The sequence below is a fragment of the Artibeus jamaicensis genome, unplaced genomic scaffold, assembly GCF_021234435.1.
Source record: "Artibeus jamaicensis isolate MK-2021 breed Jamaican fruit bat unplaced genomic scaffold, CSHL_Jam_final contig_387, whole genome shotgun sequence".
NCBI lineage: Eukaryota > Metazoa > Chordata > Mammalia > Chiroptera > Phyllostomidae > Artibeus > Artibeus jamaicensis.
Window position 1 is genome coordinate 23044454 of NW_026521812.1, and position 22926 is coordinate 23067379.

At 39.6% G+C, this 22926-nt stretch overlaps 1 protein-coding gene across 3 annotated transcripts in view; it reads right to left on the minus strand.

Moving 5' to 3' along the window:
• The window catches only part of AFG1L (AFG1 like ATPase), a 207640-nt gene that overhangs the window by 108205 nt on the left and 76509 nt on the right, over nt 1-22926 (minus strand). The window lies entirely within an intron of this gene.

Here is a 22926-nt window from a genome sequence, read left to right on the forward strand (position 1 = left end):
TTATAATTTTATATTGAATTGAACACATATTTATAATTTCCTAGTATATGTCTGCGCTGAATGAATGATAAAGACAAAAGATAAATAATAATTAAAAGAAGGAACTAAGATTTACAGAATGCTTCCTAGATAAAAAATGCTCTGTTGCTGAACATAATCTAAGGCTCAAAATTATTTTCCACAAATCATCGAATACTTGCTTTACCTACAACTGTAATCCCTACCAGGCACGCTGCAGCACCATTCATTGCCCAGGAGTCCGCAGGCCCACTGCTGCTACCAACTGAGGAAGGACAGGCCAAGCCCAGCAAAATCATTCTCTGGTGAGGCTGCAGGGACCAGCTGTGCAGGACTCAATTTAATCTGACATTAATAAACCCATATTAACATCATGTTGTCATTGTTTCTATAGTTTATATTTTGCATCAACTTATTTTCCATCTTTATTTAAATTATACCTTGATATTTTTTAATTCATTTTGATTATCTCTACTTTTTTGTAATGTTTAGTTTACTAACAGTTAATATTTAGGTTTGCGGTTTTGTTTTCTTTTTGTTTCTTCTATTTCCTGTTCTTTTCCTACCTATTTTGAATCACTTGAATATATTTTAAAATTCCTTTTCAATTTGTCAATTAGCCTTATTTTATTTTAGTTACTCTAAGGATTACACTGTACATCCTTAACTTTTCATCTGCTTAGAATATCATACCACTTTACAAAAATAATGTAGATACCTTATATCCCATATAAGTCCAGCTAGACTCTTCACTTAATGCTATAGGTTTCATATGCATCATATCTACATACATAATAATCTCCACAAGACAATGTTCTAATGTCACATAAAACAATTAATTCTATTTTTTAAAAATTAAGAAGCAACACTGGTTGTTTATATTTATCCTAATATTTACCATTTCTGCAGCTCTTTATTTCTTTTTGAGGATTCAAGTGTATATTTGGTATCACTTCCTTTCTACCTAGAGAATTTCTTTTAGAATATCTTATAGTGACTTCTGGTCAAGATGGAGGCAGTGGTACACACACTTTGCCTCCTCCCACAAGCATGGAAAGAAGTACAACCAGATCTCAAAAACAAATAACAACTAGAACCATCAGAAGAGCGAGCTGTACAGAAGTTTGGCAACCAAGGGTTTAAAGAAGGGTACATTCATCCAGAAGGGTAGAAGGGACAGAGTCGCAAAGATAGGGCAGAGAGGCAGTATGGTGCTGACAAGCAGCAGCAGCAGGAGCAGGAGGATGGAAAGTCCCACGTTCACGTGTGGTGGATAAAAATCAGGAGGGATACCCTAGGAGCTAGCAATCCCAGCCCCAAGGCAGACTACACAGCCCAGGGTCCCAGAACGGGGAAGATAAACCCCCATTACCTCTGGCAATAAAAACCAGTGGGGGCAGGGGTGGCAGAATAAATTGCAGAATTTTTGCCACTTAAAGGGCCTGCGTGGTGTTAGAATTTATGCAAACCCCAGGGCATTCATTAGCTGGAGGGGGCTATCACATACAGGAAGTGGGTGAAGTGACTAGAAATGGGGTGAGTGCCAGGTAGACCCCCAGAGGATGGGCAGTGGCACTGTCCCCTTTCTGCTCACCCTGCCATAAGTAGAGGCACAGTGAAACAGGTTGCTCTGCCCTGGCCATTACCTAAAGCCTCGCCCAACACAATTTACAGGTGCCTTTGCTACACAGGACATACTAAGACAGGGAGTAAAAGCACCTCTACCTAATACACAGAAACAAACATAGGGAGGCTGCCAAATTAAGGGGGCAAAGAAATGAAAGAATAGAATAAAACCCCCGAAAAAGAACTAAACAAAATGAAGATAACCAACCTATCAGACACAGAGTTCAAAAGACTACTGATCAGGCTCAGAGAATGGCTCAGAGAATTCACTGACTATGGCAAAAAAATAAAGGAAGAAATGAAGGTTACATTAAGTGAAGTAAAGGAAAATATACAGGGAACCAACAGTGAAGGGAAGAAACCTGGGACTGGAATCAACAATTTGGAACAAAAGGAAGAAATAAACATTCAACCAGAACAGAAAGAAGAAACAAGAACTCAAAAAAAAAAAAAAAGAGGCTTAGGAAACTCTGGGACAACTTTAAATGACCCAACAACTGAACTATAGGGGTGCCAGAAGGTGAAGAGGAAAAGCAAGAAGTTGAAAACTTATTTGAAAAAATGGTGAAATAAAACTTCTCTAATTTGGTGAAGGAAATAAACACACAAGTCCCCAAAGCACAGAAAGTCCCAAACAAATTGGACCCAAAGGGGACTACACCAAGCAAGATGCAACATAATTAAAATACCAAAGGTTAAAGATAAAGGGAGAATCTTAAAAGTAGGAAGAGAAAAGCAGAGAGTTACCTACAAAGGAGTTCCCATAACACTATCAGCTGATTTCTCAAAAGAAACCTTGTAGAAAGAACTGGCAAGAAGTATTCAAAGTGATGAAAAGCAGGGACCTACAACCTAGAGTACTCTATCCAGCAAAGCTATCATTTAGAATGGAAGAGCAGATAAAATGCTTCCCAGATAAGGTCAAGTTAAAGAAGGTCATCATCACCAAGCCCTTATATGAAATGTTAAAAAGACTTATTTTAGAAAAAAAAGATCAAAACTATGAACAGTAAAATAACAACCTACTCACAACTATCAACAACTGCATCTATAAAACAAAAACAAAAAAAAACAAGCAAACAACCAGAACAGGAATAGAATCATACAGGTAAAGATCCTTTGGAGGGTTATCAGCTGGGAGGGTGAATGGGGAGAATGGGGGAAATTGTGCAGAGATTAAGAAGTATAAATGGTAGGTACAAAACAGACAGGAGGATGTTAAGAATAATATAGGAAAGGGAGAAGCCGAAGAACTTACATGCATGACCCATGAACAGTAACTAAGGGGCAGGAATTGTTAGAGGGAAGAGGGGGTACTGGGCAGTGAGGAGCAAAGGGGGAAAATTAGGATGACTGCAACAGCATAATCAATTAAATATATTTTTAAAAAGAACATCTTGGAGTGCAGGTCTGAGGTGAGGAATTCTTTTAATTTTCTTTGATCTCAGGTTTTTATTTTGTCTTCATTCTTGAAGGAAATTTTCACTGGATGTAAAATTCTGGGTTGACCATTTTCCCCCCAAAATTTTAAAGATGTTTTTACACTGTCTGGCTTTCATATTTTCTAAAGGAAGTCATAAAAATCTGATCATTGTTCCCCATTAATTAACAACATGTTATTTTTCTCAACATGCTTTCTAGATTTTCTCTTTACCTTGAGTTTCTGGCAACTTTACTACAATGTGCCTAAGCAAGGTTTTCTTGTATTTATTCTGCCTGAAGTTCATTGAGCTTCTTGGATCTATAAATTTATATCTTCTCCCAGATTGGAAAGTTTTCAGTCATTATTTCTTCAGAAGTTTTTGTACCCCATTATCTCTCCTTGCCTTCTGGGATTCCAATTAGAAACATGTGAGGATGCTTGTTATGGGTCTACAAATTGTTAAGGATGTGTTTCTTCTGTCATCTTCTCTCTATTCTTCACGTTGAATAACTTCAGGCTCTCTGGCTTCTTGCTCCGTTATCTCCATTCTGCCACAAAGCTCATCAAGTGAACTTTCATTGAAGATACTGCCTTAGTTCTAGAATTTAAATTTGGGTTTTTTTTCTTGATTTCTATTTCTCTGCTGAGAATTTCCTATCTTTTCATTCACTGGGAACATATTTTCTTTACCTCATTTCCCCAACAATTATAGTTACAATTGTTTCTTTAAAGCCCTTGTCTGTTAATGCCAATATATGAGTCACATTGGGGTTGGTCTCTGTTGATTTTTTCTCTTGAGGATAAATCCTATTTTTCTTATTCTTCACTTGGTTGTTATATCCTGGACCTTCTGGATACTGTTTGATTTCTTGAAGAGTGTTAATATTTCTGTTTTAGCAGGAAATTGCCTTGATCGGACTCAAACTACAAACCCAAATCTCAGATCAGTACCCTTAGGTGGCTTGTAGTCTACCCTATAAACATATGGGTCAGTGGTCACTCAGACATTTGGACAGGATTTATACACAGACCTTTGGATTATATCAATCTAATTCTCCCTGGGATTTACTTCTCATTTGTAAGCAGTAGTGCTTGCCCCAAACTCTGACAGATGGATGAGCCAGATGAGTGGAAGTTTTCAATGATAATTTCATACACCTAATGCAGCACTAACTTTACCTGCCCTAAAGGTAACAGCCATTTAAAGAACCAGAAATTCTCTCCATTTTGGACACATTTTAAAATTCTGTCTCCCTTCTAGAATGTGCCTGCTTTTTTCTACTCTCTAGGACTTTCATACGTTATAAATTTTGTCCAAAATTTATTATTGCTGTCTGTAGGAAGGCCATTCAGCTAGGAGCTTACTCACACATACCAGAAGTTTTACATTCTAATAGAGGAATTCAACCCATTTATATTTCCTGTTACCAACATACCTGACCTTGTTTCATGCTTTCTATTCACACATTTTGCTGTTTCTTCTATTTTCTAACTTTTGCTGTAAGAAATATTTTTCATCAATCTTTTGGGTTTTTTCCCTAGTAATTTAAGAAGTAGTAGGCATGCCCTGACTGGTGTGGCTCCTGTGCCTGTCTGTGAACCAAAGGGTCACCAGTTCAATTCCCAGTCAGGGCACATGCCTGGGTGGCAAGCCAGGTCCCCAGTAGGGGGCACATTGAGAGGCAACCACACATTGATGTTTCTCTCCCTTTCTTCCTCCCTTCCCCTCTCTCTAAAAATAAATAAGTAAAATATTTTTTAAAAAGTAGTCGGCATATTTTAAATTCTAAAATACTTTGTTGTATATTTCACTAGTTGCTAGTGCCACAAATGATGACACTGTCACTCAGGATCTGTAAACTGTCTAAGGGGAACAGAGTTTGCAAATATATAAGCAAGCACTAACTGCAAATATTTATTTACACTTAATTCACTTCTAATTAGTTTTCTTATTTTTTTAAATAATTTCACATTAAGACCTCGTTCCTCCATGGGATTTATTTACTTTTGTTCATCATTTTATTTTCTTTACATTTCTACACACCAGCAGAACTTCTAAGTTGTTTTCCTACCTCATTCATTTCATTTTCTTTAGGTTAAACTCCACACTTTAGTGCTTCTAATACTGATTTTTATTGAATTAATCTCTTTCCTATCTCATTTAGCTTTCTTTTACTTCATCTGATATCTTAGTAATAACATTTTCAACTTAATCTGCTGTCTTCTCTCAGCCTAGATCTTCTACATCAGAGTCTATATTTTCCTGATTTTTTAAAAATACAAAATGGAAATTTTCTAATACTTCTCCTTCCTACTTATTGTTCCCATATTAGTGTGTTTTTCTTCCCATAACCTTGAAAAAGGAGTGCTATGACTAATCCTGGTGAACCCCTGCTAGTCAAGACACATGGCTTTAAAAAGTGACAGTTTGGCATCTTTAGCTTTTTCACCTTAGCTGTGGTAGTGAAAAATACCACAGTGTCCCTATGAAACATAACTCTGACTGTGAACTGATATACATATATTTGGTATCATATTAAGATACTATCCACCTATTTTTATTTTATGATATGATTCTATCAAGAAAGATATTGAATTATGCCAAATACTCCTTCAGTTTTTATGTGGAATATCACTGATTTTTTTCCCTAGAAGTATTAATATGATAGATTATATAGGGTGGGGCAAAACTGGGTTTATAGTTGTTCATATGAAAAATAATAATTAATAAATAATAAAATAAGGATGGACTCTGTGTTTCATGTACTCAAAAACTATAAACCTACTTTTGCCCACCCTGTATTAGTTTGTGTGTGCCTATGTATAACTGTTAGCCAACTTTCTGATGATATCCAGTCTTGTCTTTACTATGTATAATGCTGCCCTAAGAAAGAATCACGTGGTGTTGTTGCCTGATAATCTAAGTGGTACAGGACTACTCTTGGACATTCTAATGCTATCTGTGGCACTGTAATTATAATAAATAGTATATTTAAAACAAGAAAGTTCAGAATGCACTGTTCTCACAATTCTTCTAGAAAAGTCAATAGGAGACTTTTTTCTTTTTAGCACTTTGCATTTTACTATCAAAGAAGCACAGTCTTTCAACTTATATATTTCATTCAAAAGTATCAGAACCCATAAAAATGTGTTCTTGTTTTTATTGAATAATTTATTAAATTTAATTAATTTCAATTTTTCATTAATTTAATCTACTAATCTGTTATTAATTTACTGTTAAGATCTCCATAAACTTAAATTGTATACTATTTTTCCTATTAGAATATCATAGGATTAACAAATCATGTTCAGAACCTAAGAATATATATATATAAATATATATATAAAACCTATATATAGGTTCTGAACCTATATACTCATATACACATGAGTACATAGGCTCAGAACCTATACACTCATGTGTATATGAGTTTTGAATTATAGATTTTTATTTCTGGGTCTTCTAATGACCTCACAAGATAATCTTTCAAAAGTAAAAATAGGTCTGTGTATATACCATAGAAAGTATTTACATAAATGACATGATTGCTAAATAAATCATTTACTTAAGGTTTTATAAAAAAATAAGAAGTTGAATACAAACTATCTTCAGATACACTTCACCTAAAAAACTTCCAGCAATTTCCCGTTCCTATGGATCTGATACAAGATCCTTTCTAATTTAAGTTAAAGGGCTTCAAGCAGATTATCCTAGAAAATGTAAAATAGTAGCACTACAAATGTTGTGGTAGAGAGGTTGTTTAAGATATACTATACATATTTTGAGTTTGCAAAAAAGTAAGAAAATTCTTAGAGCCCACCAAACAAAGAAGCTAGAAACTCAAGGAGTAATCACGAGCTGCCCCTAGTTTGGGGTTTTAACAAACATGGTGTACAGAGGACAAGGCCCTGGACCCAAGCAAGGCAGGAATCAGAACTGAGGACGAGGAAAACCAGGGACACCCAGGCAGGTGCTCTTTGCTGCCGCTGCCTGCTCCCTCTCAGGCAGTGCTTCCCTTTCTTCTCTCCTACAGGCTCTCCAAGGCCAGCCCCCATCACACCTATTTTCCCTTCTGCGTTTCTAAGTTCTGATGCTGCTTTTACTTGCTTGTCAATTTTTGTCTATTAAAATTATGTATTACTGAATGTTTCTAATTATTTTCTACTAAAATTAATAATTTATTTGTTTACAAATCGACAAGTTATTAGCAGATAAAAGATTAGGGTGTGATTGATAACCTCCGTTCTTCTCCATGAAATTGATGCAATAAACTAGAAATGGAGGGAATGAGATGAATGAATTGTTAAAAATTTAAACAGAGATGCTAAAGGATTAGTGGAGGAAGGAAAAAATGCATGCACTTCTGTTACCGAAAGCAATCAGTAGGGGGAGGGGGCTCCTACTGTTTGCTACCTACTAGGCAAATCCCCAAAGACAGAATACGGTTGAAAAGAAAGGAATCTTTTACTTAACGTCAAGTTTCTGTCTAAAATATCTGACTAACAACAGTGAGGGGAAAGGAAAAGTCAGAGTATGACATAAAAAATACCTATTTAAATATTTGTCATTACAACTACTATGTAGGCTCAAGACTGAAAATAACACAAGAACAAAAATCTGTTCACAGGGCTATTATCACCAAGGTCTTTGGAAATAATGGCAAGTTTCTGCCTCAAAGACTGTTCCCTCTAAGCCACCCAAAGAAAAATCACCCTGTCACCCTCTGCCAGATCAGTTCAAAGTTGCACCAGGAATCTCTTTTCCCCACCAAAAATATCATAAATGTAGGTGGCTTAGCTGGTCTCCAGTCACTGTCCTGCTTCAAGCATCTTTGGAGTCTGTGCCCCCAAGGCTCTGCTAACAGGCCTGCACTGGCCACCACTGTTGGCAGGCCCACTGGCAACCACTGACACAGCCCCCCACGAGGGGCAGGGAAAGAACCAACTGACTTTTTTGCTTTCTTCACTCTCCCTTTCAAAAGTCCTCTCCCAGAATCCCATGCATGCCAGAAAGCCAGTGGGAGTATCCAGCTCTCCAACTAATGAGGGCCAGTGTTGGCCACATTTGCCTTTGCTCCTCTTGGGGCAGCATATTTAGCAAGGGAGTCGCCCATGTGCAGCTCAAACCCCTCACCCATTGGAGCAGGGGGTTGTCCACCATTACATTCCACACTGGTCAGTATCTTCTGGACCTCTAACCTGCAACTTGTTCTGTTTTTATTGAACAGGCACCACCACCCACCCAGATGCACAAGCCAGAAATTTAGAAACTGTCCTTTTCCATTTCAACATCTAACCTAGATGAAAGTGGCAGGGTACTTCGGGTCGGTAACAGGTTAATATCAGCAGTGCCAAAGCTAAGTGCCACCAGGCAGCAGGCGTTGTGCAGCCTGCAGCGTCTGCATCCTGAGTCCAGACCATCACTGATAGCCGCTACATAGGATTTCACAACCACCAGCCCTTCCTGTGCAGACTGCTTTGGTCTGCGGGCATCCTGTTCCACGTCTCTGTGCTGCTGGGCACTGCCCTGTCAGCCCTGCTGCAGCCCACAGGCCCCTCCACCCTGGCACCCCCCTCCTCTGCCCTGGCTGACAGGCTAGGGACCCCGCCACAGTTCGCCCTGGCTTTTGTGACTGACATGCATGTGGCAGGTGCACTATTACGTGGGGCGGGGCTGCTCTGCAGGATGCCGCTCCTTTAGAACAGGCCACATGGGATGGGCTCCGAGCCAGCAGTCGGGCAACATGGGCCCCCAACCACAACCCGCAGGTAGTCCTGGCGCCCCACTGGATTCTCATCTGGCTCTGGCCCTTCCTGACTTCCGAGTTGCCTGGTGACAGAATCACCTTCCAGCACATAGCTATTGTCATGACTCCAGGAAGAACCAGAGCTGCACAGGGAGGGGAAGCAGGAAAGGGGGCTCATAACTCATTTCAGTCCCAACCCTAGCATCAGGAGGAGGCCGGGTGATAATTAATGTCTGCTTTTGTCAATTCCAGCCCCATCCTTGTCCTTGCCCCTGAACTCCTAGTATCTAGAGGTTGGGCACTGGGACTCCGCCTCTATCAGTGACCCATGAGTGCTCAGCCAGCCTAGCTGCCCCTTTGCGAGGTTAATAAAACGCTCACTTGGTTCTTGGCCTCCTCCATCTTTGTGGGTTTCTGGTCCCTCACTATTGTCCAGGTCCTTCTGATCATCATGTCTAGGAACCGCAAAATGTCTGAACACATGAGAGGACGGGGCTCTACCTCCTGTGGCGTTGGTGGGGTGGGGGTGGGGGGCCAGCAGCCAAGGCAGCACGCAGTAACTCAGGGCATGAGAATCCAACACTCTTTCCCAGCTTCAGTGCTTTCTAGTTAAAAGCACTGCCACAACAATTCATTGAACCTCTCTCCAGCTAACCTACTACACTGGGCAGCACTTAGGTAGGTAAAAAAGCAAAGCTCTTGCTGGGAAGATGGCGACGGAGTAAGATGGAGCGGATACTAGCTCCTGTACTCATGGGTGAAAATCCTGGCAGATCTATGGAAAAACAGCACAATAAACCATCGGTTACCCAGCATTTATGAAATTAAAAGACCAGAGATTGTGACCGACGCTGAAACACCAGACGGCGGCAGAGTCAGCTACCGGAGCTGGGTCTCACGCGGCCCCTGTACTGCCGCCAGAGCAACAGGCCTGGGAGCCGGGGCCTCAGGTACGGAAGCCGGACACTCCAAGCCCCTGTGACGGTCCTGGGAGACAGAGGAGTCAGGAACCAGAGCGGGGACACCCTTGTGCCGATGCCATAGCTACTAGCCTGGGCAACGGAAGGGTCAGTTGCAGGAGCTGGGACACCAAAGGCCCCTGTGACGCCGCCATAGAGACAGGCCTGGACCCTGAGGAGCCAGCTACGGGAGCCGGGAAGCTCTCAAATCCTGTGCCGCTGCCATAGCGACGGGACTGGACGCCGGGGAGTCAGGTACGGAAGCCGGGACTCTCCAAACCCCTGTGACGCAGCAGAGGAGCCAGCTACGGGAGCCGGGAAGCTCTCAAATCCTGTGCCGCTGCCATAGCGACGGGACTGGACGTGGGGGAGTCAGGTATGGAAGCCTGGACTCTCCAAACCCCTGTGACGCAGCAGAGGAGCCAGCTACGGGAGCCGGGAAGCTCTCAAATCCTGTGCCGCTGCCATAGCGACGGGACTGGACGTCGGGGAGTCAGGTACGGAAGCCTGGACACTCCAAACCCCTGAGACAGCCCGGGGTGGCAGAGGATCCCTCTACGGGAACTGGGAGGGTCACAACCCCTGTGCTGCTGCCATAGCAAGGGGATTGGACACTGGGGAATCAGGTACGGGAGTTGGGACTTTCTAAGCCTCTGTGCCACTGCCATAGAGACAGGACTAGACGCCGGGGAGTCAGGTACGGAAACCGGGACACTCCAAGCCCCTGTGACGGCCCTGGGCGGCAGAGAGAGCCAGATACGGGAGCCAGGACATTCCCAGCCTCTGTGCCACTGCCCTAGTAACGGGCCTGGGTGCTTGAGGAGGCGGCTACTAGAGCCGGGACATTCAGCAGTGGTAGGCGACCAATGCAGAGACCAGTGCGAGGACCAGCGTGAGTGTAGGTGGAGACGAAGAAAATCAAGAAACTTCAAGGAGTCTGTACCACTGAACTTCACAAGGAACATACCACAGAAGTTTACACCATAAAACCAGGGTTTCAGAACAGATCAATTTTGGAAGCAGAGACTAACAAGAAGAGTCTCAAACAATGGGAAGACAAAGAAACAATCCCCAAATGAAAGAAAAAGCAGAAACTTCAGAAAGAATGTTAGATGAAATAGACGCTGATCAACTATCAGACAGTGAATTCAAAGCACTGGTTATTACGAAGTTCAAAGAGCTCAAAGAGCTCACAGTGAGCTACCAGAAACTACAGGGAAATTATAATGATCTCTCTGCAAACTACAGCAACATCAAAAAGGAAATGGAAACCATCAGCAAGAGACAAGAGGAAATGAAGAATACAATTTCCGAATTGAAGTACACAGTAGAAAGTTTCCAAAGTAGGATAGATGAAGCGGAGGATAGGATTAGTGAGTTGGAGGACAGGGTAGAAAGCATCTCACAGAAAGAGCAAGAAAATGAAAAGAGGCTCAGAAAGAATGAAGAGGGATTAAGAGAAATGCAAGACAATATGAAACGTAATAATATACGAATAATAGGAATACCAGAAGGAGAAGAAGAAGAACAAGGGATAGAAAACGTATTTGAACGAGTAATGAGAGAAAATTTTCCTAATTTGATAAGAGAAAAAGTCTCACAAATCCAGGAATCACAGAGAGTCCCAATCAAGAGGAACCCAAGGAGGCCCACCTCAAGACACATCATCATCAAAATGGCAAAATTCCAAGACAAAGAGAGAATCTTAAAGGCAGCAAGGGAGAAAAAAGAAATAACATACAAGGGAGCCCCAATAAGGTTAGCTACCGACTTCTCAATGGAAACACTTCAAGCAAGAAGAGAATGGCAAGAAATATTTCAAGTAATGAGAACCAGAGGCCTACAACCAAGGCTACTTTACCCAGCAAGGCTCTCAATCAAGATAGAAGGCCAAATAAAGAGCTTCCAAGACAAAAGAAGTCTAAAAGAATATGCCTCCACCAAACCAGCTCTACAAGAAATACTAAAAGGACTGCTTTAAGGGAAGGAAGGATAAGAGGGAGACAGAGAGGAACACAGGTACAAAAATGGCAATGAATAAGTACCTATCAATAATAACCTTAAACGTAAATGGATTAAATTCTCCAATCAAAAGACACAGAGTAGCTCAATGGATAAGAAAGCATGACCCACACATATGCTGCCTACAAGAGACTCACCTCAGGACAAAAGACCATCACAGACTAAAAGTGAAAGGCTGGAAACAAGTTTTCCAAGCAAACGGACAAGAAAAAAAAGCTGGGGTAGCAATTCTCATATCAGACAAAATAGACTTCAAAAAAAAGGCTGTAAAGAGAGACCCAGAAGGTCATTTCATTATACTCAAGGGAAGAATCCACCAAGAAGACATTAACATTGTAAACATATATGCACCAAACATAGGGGCACCCAAATATATCAAGAAAATCTTAGAGGACTTCAAGAAAGATATTGACAGCAACACAATCATAGTAGGGGATTTGAACACCCCACTATCAAAAATGGACAGATCTTCCAAACAAAGTATCAAAAAAGATATTGTGGCATTAAACAACACCCTAGATGAAATGGACTTAACTGATATATATAGAGCCCTTCATCCCAAAGAAGCTAAATACACATTCTTTTCAAATGTACATGGAACATTCTCAAAGATAGACCACATGATAGGACACAAAAGGAGCCTCAACAAATTCAAGAAAATTGAAATCATACCAAGCATCTTCTCTGACCACAAGGCACTGAAATTAGAAACCAACCCCAAAGAAAAAAACCCAAAGCACCCAAAAACATGGAGACTGAATGGTATGCTATTAAACAATGAATGGGTCAAGAATGAAATTAGGGAAGAAATCAAAACATTTCTGGAAACAAATGAAAATGATCGCACAACAACCCAAAACTTATGGGACACAGCGAAGGCAGTCCTGAGAGGGAAGTTTATAGCAATACAGGCCTACCTAAAGAATATAGAAACATTTCAAACAAACAACCTAACCATACACCTGCAAGAACTTGAGGAACAACAACAAAGACAGCCCAGAGCAAGTAGAAGGAAGGAAATAACCAAGATTAGAGCAGAATTAAATGACATAGAAACTAAAAGCACAATTTTAAGGATCAATGAATCCAGGAGTTGGTTCTTTGAGAAGATAAACAAAATAGACAAGCCTTTAAGTAGGCTCATCAAGAAAAGAAGAGAGAGGACACAAATAAACACAATCAGAAATGAAAAAGGAGAGATTACAACTGATACCACAGAAATAGAAGAGATTGTAAGAAATTACTATGAAGAACTGTATGCCAAGAAATTTGAAAACCTAGGGGGAAATGGACACATTTCTAGAAAAATACAATCTTCCAAAACTCAGTGAAAAAGAAGCAGAAAATCTAAATTCACCAATAACAGCAAAAGAAATTGAAGCAGTAATCAAAAAACTCCCATCACACAAAAGCCCCGGACCAGATGGTTTCACAGGAGAATTCTACAAAGCATTTAAGGAAGAGCTAACCCCTATTCTCCACAGACTATTTCAAAAAATTCAGAAGAATGGAAAACTCCCAAATTCTTTTTATGAAGCCAGCATCATCTTAATTCCAAAACCAGATAGAGACACAACAAAGAAAGAAAACTTCAGGCCAATATCGCTGATGAACATAGATGCTAAAATCCTCAACAAAATATTGGCAAATCGCATCCAACAACATATCAAAAAGATCATACACCATGATCAAGTAGGATTCATCCCAGGAATGCAAGGATGGTTCAATATTCGCAAATCAGTAAATGTAATACATCATATAAACAAAAGCAAAGACAAAAATCACATGATCATATCAATAGATGCAGAAAAAGCTTTCGATAAGGTACAACACCCATTTATGATAAAAACACTCAGCAAAGTGGGAATACAAGGAGCATTTCTCAAAATAATAAAGGCCATATATGAGAGACCTACAGCCAATATCATACTCAACGGGAAAAAACTAAAAGCTTTTCCACTAAGATCAGGAACAAGACAAGGTTGTCCACTTTCACCACTTCTATTTAATATAGTATTGGAAGTTTTAGCCACAGCGATCAGGCAAGAAAAGGAAATAAAAGGCATTCAAATAGGGAAGGAGGAAACAAAACTGTCACTGTTTGCAGATGACATGATAGTGTACATGGAAAATCCTATAGACTCTACCCAAAAACTCCTCAAACTAATTGATGAGTTTGGCAAAACAGCTGGTTATAAAGTCAATATCCAGAAATCAAAGGCATTTTTGTATACCAACAGTGAATCAGCAGAAGCAGAAATAAAGAGAAAAATCCCATTTGATATAGCAAAAAGAAAAATAAAATATCTGGGAATAAACCTAACCAAGGAGGTAAAAAACCTGTATGCAGAAAACTACACAGCCCTGAAGAACAAAATCAAGGAAGACACAAACAAATGGAAACATATACCTTGTTCATGGATTGGAAGAATTAACATTATCAAAATGTCCATACTACCCAAAGCAATATACAGATTCAATGCAATACCTATTAAAGTACCAATGGCATATTTCACAGACATAGAACAAACACTTCGAAAATTTATATGGAACCATAAACGAGCTCGAATAGCAGCTGCTCTTTTGAGAAAGAAGAACAAAGTAGGGGGGATCACAATACCTGATATCAAACTGTATTACAAGGCCACTGTAATCAAAACAGCCTGGTACTGGCATAAAAACAGGCACATAGACCAATGGAACAGAACAGAGAGCCCAGAAATCAACCCAACCTCTACAGTCAATTAATATTCGACAAAGGGGGCAGTAACAAAAAATGGAGTAAAGATAGCCTCTTCAACAAATGGTGTTGGGAGAACTGGACAGCTACATGCAAAAAAATGAAACTTGAGCACAGACTTACACCATACACCAAAATAAATTCAAGGTGGATAAAAGACTTAAATGTAAGTCATAACACCATTAAAGTCCTAGAGGAGAACATTGGCAAGAAAATCTCAGATATTTCACGCAGCAACTTCTTTACTGATATGTCCCCTAGAGCAAGGAATGTAAAGGAAAGAATAAACAAATGGGATCTCATCAAAATAAAAAGCTTCTGCATGGCTAAAGAAAACAGTATTAAATTAGCAAGACAACCAACTGTATGGGAAAACATATTTGCCAATGATACCTCAGACAAAGGTTTAATCTCTAAAATATACAAAGAACTTACACGACTCCACTCTAAGAAGACGCCCAACCCAATTAGAAAATGGGAAAAGGACTTGAACAAACACTTCTCCAAGGAGGACATACAGAACATTAGAGACACATGAAGAGATGCTCAATATCATTAGCTATCAGAGAGATGCAAATTAAAACCACAATGAGATACCACTTTACACCAGTCAGGATGGCTATCATAAACAAAGCAACAAACAACAAATGTTGGAGGGGTTGTGGGGAAACGGGGTCCTTAGTTCACTGTTGGTGGGAGTGCAGACTGGTACAACCATTATGGAAAACAGTATGGATTTTTCTCAGAAAAATAAAAATCGACCTGCCTTTTGACCCAGCAATTCCACTGCTAGGATTATATCCTAAGAATCCTAAAACATCAATATCAAAGAACCTATGCACCACAATGTTCATAGCAGCACAATTTACAATAGCCAAGAGTTGGAAGCAACCTAGGTGCCCATCAGTAAATGAATGGATCCAAAAATTGTGGTACATATACACAATGGAATTCTATGCTGCAGAGAGAAAGAAGGAGCTACTACCCTTTGCAACAACATGGATGGAACTGGAAAGCATTATGCTGAGTGAAATAGGCCAGGTGCTGAAAGACAAATACCATATAATCTCACCTTTAACAGGAAGCTAAACAACAAAACAAACAAGTAAGCAGAAAAAAAAAACCCAAAAAAAACAAAGACACTGAAATAGAGAACAAGGGGATAGTGACCAGAGGGGAGAAGGAAGGGAAGTTAAGGGGAAAAAGGGGGAGGGATTTGGAGGAACAAGTAGGGAGGTGGGGAGCAAGGGGCAGGGGAGGCTGGGATGGGAAAAATAGACAAAAAACTGTACTTGAAAAATAACTAAATAAAATTTAAAAAAAAAAAAAAAAAGCAAAGCTCTGAGAGCTGATGTGATAAGATCATTGGGTAAGTAGACAGAGGAGTCAAGATTTGAACCAAGATCTTTGTGTTTTCTCCTTCATCCCTGCGCGGCTAGGGAGGACAGGGGAACAATCAGGGCAGAAGGATCAGGTGCACTGTTCAAGCATCTATGATGAGCGGTGCTACACTCCTCTGTGGGCTCTTTAGGAGCTTTAAAACATTTTTATTTAAATATAGTAGCTAGAGTTAAATGTAGCAAGTTTAACACATGCATTTATCTGTTTTCTCTTAAAATCTAAAGTTATAGTAAAAAAATAAAAAAGATATAAATTTACCAGGAGAAAAAAAATAGGGATACAGCAGTAAACCAAACAGCCTGGCATTTTGAAAGATGGAAAGTAAGTGAAGGCTCATTTACTCTCTTAGCAGAGAGGTAGAAGTTCAAATTAAGTGTTCCCAGAAGGAGGTCCTAGAGGCAGCCAAATGGTGCCCCAGAACCCTGGAGAGGCTCAGGAATTTCACCAGCATCATGAACACGGTTTGGGGGGCTGACACTGGGGACTAATCCAAAGTCTATGAGAGGCAGACAGGTTGCCCCTTCTCCCAGGACTCACCCCAGGCCTTGCAGCCAAGCAGCTATCCCTCTGAGGTGGAGGTGGGACTGTTCCAAAAACATCTGGGTCTCAGGGGCACTGGAGAAAGTAGGGATGAGGGGCTGGACAAAAATAGGGTTAAGTGAAAGTCTGCAGACCCTGCTTGGGTGGTGCGTCCTCCGGTGACATGGCGGGTTTGTCCCCCAGTAACCCTCAGAGAAGCCCACCCTACTGGCAGGTTCTGTCCAAGCTGAAAGGTTCGAGCTGCTATGATTTCCCCCCCAAAGGGCACGCTCTATTACTATTTTTTAACTGCATTCAGAACTTGGTGTGCTTGGCACTTTGCACTACACACGAGTACTGGCAGACTGCCTGTTTCCTCCTCTACTTTATCCCTTACCCTTGAGAATATTTTGTTTTATTAAATAGGAGATGAAAAAAATATTTATAAAATAAAGAGAAACAACGCCCTCCCGCCCTCACTTAAGAAGCAGATACCCACTCTTTTGAGGTCTCTGCTGTGTCCACCTCTGGTGGAGGAAACACTGTTGTCCTGATCATCCCCTGGTCCTGCTTTGTAATTTTATTACATGTTTGTGTTGGTTTTGTATGTTTTTGAATTTTATATAAATGGAATCACACCACTTTTATACTTCTGTTACTTGCTTTTACAATCACTATTATGTTTCTGAGATTTGTCCAAATTAATACGCACAGCTATATAATGATCCTTGGAATATACAATTTATATTTTCTATTTTATCCCACTGGTTATTTTATCTACTGCTGTGTTCAATCACCTAAGATCTATTCCTGATCCCTGCTCTTCCATATAAATGTTAGAATCAGCTTGTCAAGTTCCACCAGTTAAACGCCCCTTGAGATTGTGAGTGGAACTCTCTGAATCTATAGCTCAGTTTGCAGAAAATCAACATCTACATGAAATTGAATTTTCCAGTTCATGAACATGGTGTGTTTTGCCACTTCATCTTTTCAATAAAGCTATATACATTTTTCTCATAGAAATATCCAAGCTACAATCAGGTGTTATTCATGTAACTCTTAAATGTCATTCAAATCCATCCTCTCCGTATACATTGTCATCACTCTATGACAATGTATAGAGTCTATGACAATGCAGGGTTTCTCCACCTGGGCATTACTGACATTTTTGACTAGATAATTCTTTGTTTGGGGGAGAAATCCCATACAGTATAGGAAGTTTGGGCAGAATTCCTGACCTTTACCTACCGGATGCCAATAGCAGCACGTGCCCCTTTGCCCCACCTACGTATGACAACGAAATGTCTCAAATGTTGTCAGACATTGCCTGCTGGGCAAAAGAAGTACCCAGCTGAGAATAACTGCCTTACACCAAGCTATCGTCATTTCTTGTCCAGGGTCCTTCAATAGCCACCCAATATGTCTCCCTGAACCCACCAATCACTGCTCCCCATCCCATAAACCGTCCCCACACTACAACCAGAGTGGTATTTCCAACTCCAATATCGTCAGTCCCTGCTTAAAGCACTTCAATGGCTTCTCATTCCTCTTACAATAAAATGCAAAATGCCTATGAGTGCTTTACATGGTCTGGCTTGCACTTCTCCAGATGCATCTTGTACCTCACTGAGTCCTCTTTCTGCTCCTTCCCTCCATGCCAGTCACACTGGCGACATTTCAATTTCTCAAATGAACCATTCTCTCTTCAGCCATTGGGCTTTGCCTCGACCCTCTGCCAGGGAGTTTCTTCCCCCACCTCTTGTAGCATTCCTAGAGTAAGTGTGATTTTAAAATAATAACCACCTATCTAGACTCTAGATTAAAATCTGTGACCTAAAAAAAGTTTAATGCATTATGATGGTTGAAAAAGGGGACACTCTTTATCTGTGACAGCACAGATAAAGATTAGTGATGACCAACAAGGTAAAAAGACAAAGGACGATGTGTTAATAGAGTCACAAAACCTAGGTTCTAGATCCTATTCTGCTACTCACCATCCACAGAATTTGTTTTCTATTTATACACAATGTTTTGGGGGGGGTGTACAATTGTATCAGTTTAACATATGCAACTACCACCACAACCAGACACAAACAGTTTGTCACCCCCAAAGGTTCTCCGGTGTTGCCCCTTTGAAGCCAAACACCTCTCCGCTGATCCATTCTGTAACCTGTAGTTTTGCCTTTTCCTTCATCTATACTTAATCTCTGAGTTTTATTTCTACACCCATACAATTATTTCTATTTCTATTTATGTAAACATATATTATCTGTATATATAGATATGCCATCTTCTTTATATTATAATTTTTAATTATAGTCACATATATTTATATAAAGATATACCATCTTTATATTAAAATATTCATTTTTATGATAATCATTTGTCTGCTGTGGCTAAAAATCCTGATGTAAGACAAGTATCTCTTCTATGGCTTATATTTAGACAAAGCTTTCTTTAAGTTTGTGGCTAATGACCAATTTTTACAATTCTGCATCTTAAAATGTCAGCCTTCTCCACAAGGGTGGCTCCACCTTGAATTTCTGCATGCTACGTTGTCAGTAGGCCTGTGATTCTGTGCACGCCTACAAAGCTCTGAGCTCCAGAGCAGTCCTTAACCTCTCCTTGTGGTTGTCTGTCCTCCTTTTACCACACCACAGAAGGCGGAGAGCTGACTGCAGTTTTCATTTCAACAGTCTTTGCTAAAGAGGAATGGGCGGCGGGGGGCGGGGGGACGGCGCATCCTAGCTTGTTCTAGTACCATGCTATTTACAAACATAGCTTGTCACTGGATGTCTGAAGGCAATACTGATGGAACTATTAAGTAAACAAGTCAGCTAGAGTAGAGTCAAGCCTCACTCCCACCTAGATAGATGAAGCTCACTGCCGTGGCTCATAGGGTTGCTACACCAGTAAATCACAAGAATTCTATACATAGCCTTATATAAATTTTAAAAAGTGCATCTGACAAAATCATCTATAATTCTCTTATAATATAACAAATCAGATATAACTGCAGTTGTTTGACTAACTGGATCTAAAAGTATTAATTAAGTAATTAATTAAGATCTCCCTAAAATTAAATGACCTCTCCCTAAAACCAAGATACTACATGGGTCTCAACTTGGTTCTCCTTTATTTATACATTTTAATTAATGAATGGCTAAAGGTATAGAAATATGATTACCAGGTTTATAAATGTCATAGCAGAAATAGCTAAAAATAATTTGTTAAAATCATATTTCAAAAAGATATCAACATAAATCAATTCAATGGAACAAGGTAGACCAACTAATACACTAAAATGTAATAGGAAGAAAAATCAACTACACAAAAAATGAGAGAGACCTAGTCTCGCAGCAGTTAAAATAGTAAAATATGGGTGAATTAGGCAATTACAAATTCAGTTATGTCATCGGTGTGACATGCTTATGTAAAACAAAACAACAGATTTCTATGTTGCTCTTTTCAGTTTCACGGATAAACTCCATGTTACCGATTCTAATTCAATTCTCCACCTCATTTTCAGCTCCTAGCAGCATGTTAACAAAGACAATCAGCCCTCTTTTTGTACCACTTTCCCTTTCCTGGCTTTACATTCTCTTGGTTCTCTTCCTACCTCAGTAACTGCCTTTTCCAGCTTCCTTTAGGTGTCTCCCAAATTTCTAATTTCAGTCCGTACCTTGTCACTGAAATCCAAACACTTACATGCATCTGCCTGGCCATTATAGAAACCCCTACTTTCACCTCCCAACCTAAATCTACTTCTCCTGTAGCCTTCATCATCTCTATCCTTCCAACTGTGCAGCCCAAAGCCTTCAGTCCTATCCCTCCCCACCCCTCCCCCCATACCCTACATTTATTCCATCAGTAAATCCTTTTGGCTCTGTCTACAAAATATATCCATAATCTGACTGCTCTAACCACATTCTCTGCTCCATCAGCTCCCCTCAGGATGGCTGCACTCATCTCCTAAGCAGTCTCCTTACTTCCAACCTTGAAACCTCAACCCCACAGTCTATTCTCAATGCTGTAGCAAGAGAAATCCTTAGAAAATATGCATTTTTCAACACTCATTCAAAGACTATTTACTGAAATCCATCTTGTGAAATCCACTGTTGTAGGTGCTTAGAATATATCTGTGAATAGAAGAAATAAAACTCACTGCCCTCACATAGCTTTTGTGTCCTGGAAAGGAACAAAAAATAAACTATAAATATAATCAACAAATAAATTATATGCTGGGTTTCCATAAGTGCCACAGGAAAAAAAAATAGAGCAAATAAGGAAAGCAGTACCAAAAAACAGGGAAGGGTTATAGATTCAAACAAGGGGTAAGTCAAGGCTTCATTGCCAAAGTAACTTTTCAGGAAAGACCTGACGGAAGTAAGGACTCAGCCTTGCAGATATCTAGTGGAAGGCCATGCCAGGCAAAAGATGTTAACAATAAGAATGCATAAAATACCATTTTAGACTGACTGTCAGGTGACCACATGATGACCTGAATAATACAAGATTTTAAACTTATTTTTGTGTAAATATTACTTGTATTTTACTTTTTTCATTGTATTTTCCATTACAGTTTATCCCCTTCATATCCCCGCCCCCAGCAACCACCACACTGTTGTCCATATCCCTGAGTCCTTTTTCCTTTTTGCTCCATCCCTCCACCCCTAACCGCCCCACCTCCAGCTGTCATCCTGCTCTCCATCTATGAGTCTGTCCCCATTTTCCTTTTTAGTACAGTTTTCTCATTAGATTCCACGTATGATTGAAATCATATGGTGCTGCCTTTCTCTGACTGGCTTATTTCACTTAGCTTAATGTTCTCCAGGTCCATCCATACTGCCACAAAGGGTAAAACTTTCTTCTTTTTTATAGCCAAGTAGTATTCCACTGTGTAAATGTCTCATACTTGCTTCATCTAGTCATCTATTGATGGACACTTAGGCTACTTCTATCTTGGCAATTATAAATAACACTGCAATGAACATAGGAGTGCTTATGTTCTTTAGAATTAATGTTTTAGGTTTCTTCATATATATTCCCAGAAGTGGGACAGCTGGGTCAAAAGGCAGATACATTTTTAATTTTTTGAGGTATCTCCATTCTGCTTTCCACAGTGGCTGCACCAGTCTGCATCCCACCAACGGTGCAAAAGGATTCCCTTTTCTCCACATCCTCGTCAGCACTTGCTGTTTGTTGATTTATTGACGGTGGCCATTCTGAGAGATCTGAGATGGTATCTCACTGTGGTTTTAATTTGCATTTCTTTTATGATTAGTGATACTGAACATCTTTTCATAGGACTCTTGACAATCTATATGTCCTCTTTGGAGAAGTGTCTATTCAGGTCCTTTGCCCATTTTTAATTGGATTGTTTGTTTTTTTCTGATGTTGAGTTGTATAAGTTTTTATAAATATGGATATTAACTCCCTGTCAGATGTATTGAAAAATATGTTCTCCCATTCTGTGGGTTGTCTTTTCATTGTGTTGATGGTTTCTTTTGCTGTGCAAAAAGTTTTTAGTTTGAAGTAGTTTCAGTTGTTTCTTTGTTCTTTTATCTCCCCTGCCTGAGGAGATATATCAGAAAAAATATTGCTGCAAGCAATGTCCAAGATTTTACTGCCTGTGTTTTCCTCTAGGACTTTTATGGTTTTGGGTCTAACATTTAAGTGTTTCATCCATTTTGAACTTATTCTTGTGTGTGGTATAAGAAGGTGGTCTAGTTTCATTTTTCTGCATGTATCTGTCCAATTTTCCCAACACCATTTATTGAGTAAACTATCTTTTGCCCATTGTGTGTGCTTGCTTTCTCTGTCAAATATTAATTGACTATGAAAGTATGGGTTTATTTCTGGGCTTTCAATTCTGTGTCATTGATCTATGTGTCTGTTTTTATGTCAGTACCATGCTGTTTTGATTATTATGGCCTTCTAGTATAGTTTTATATTAGGTAGTATGATTCTTCCAACTTTGTTCTTCTCAAGATCACTGTTGCTATGTGGGGTCTTTTGTGGGTCCATATAAATTTTTGAAATATTTGGTCTAGTTCTATGAAATACATCATTGGTATCTTGACAGAAAGATTTTAAACTTATTTTTAAAAAATATCACTTGTATTTTACTTCTTATATAATGTCCTAATAAAACCACAAGTGCCTTTTAGAAATAATTAACAAAGTATTAGAAACTACTTGAGCAAGTGAGCTTTAAGCCTTTTTTCTAAAATGTAGTTAGGAGTTTTGCCTTCCATTTCACTGAGTTTCTTTAATGGCTCATAAAAAACAGTTAGGAAGGCCTGCGTTTTTTGCTATACAGGTAGAACTAATACTCAGAAAAAGAACAAGTGCATCAAACACAGCAGATCACCTAGATCTAGCTTGCAAGGAATACAAATATTTTTCAAATACAAATACTGACTGGTTTATCAAATTAAGTCAATTATAAAACTAATGGTAAGCAAAGCC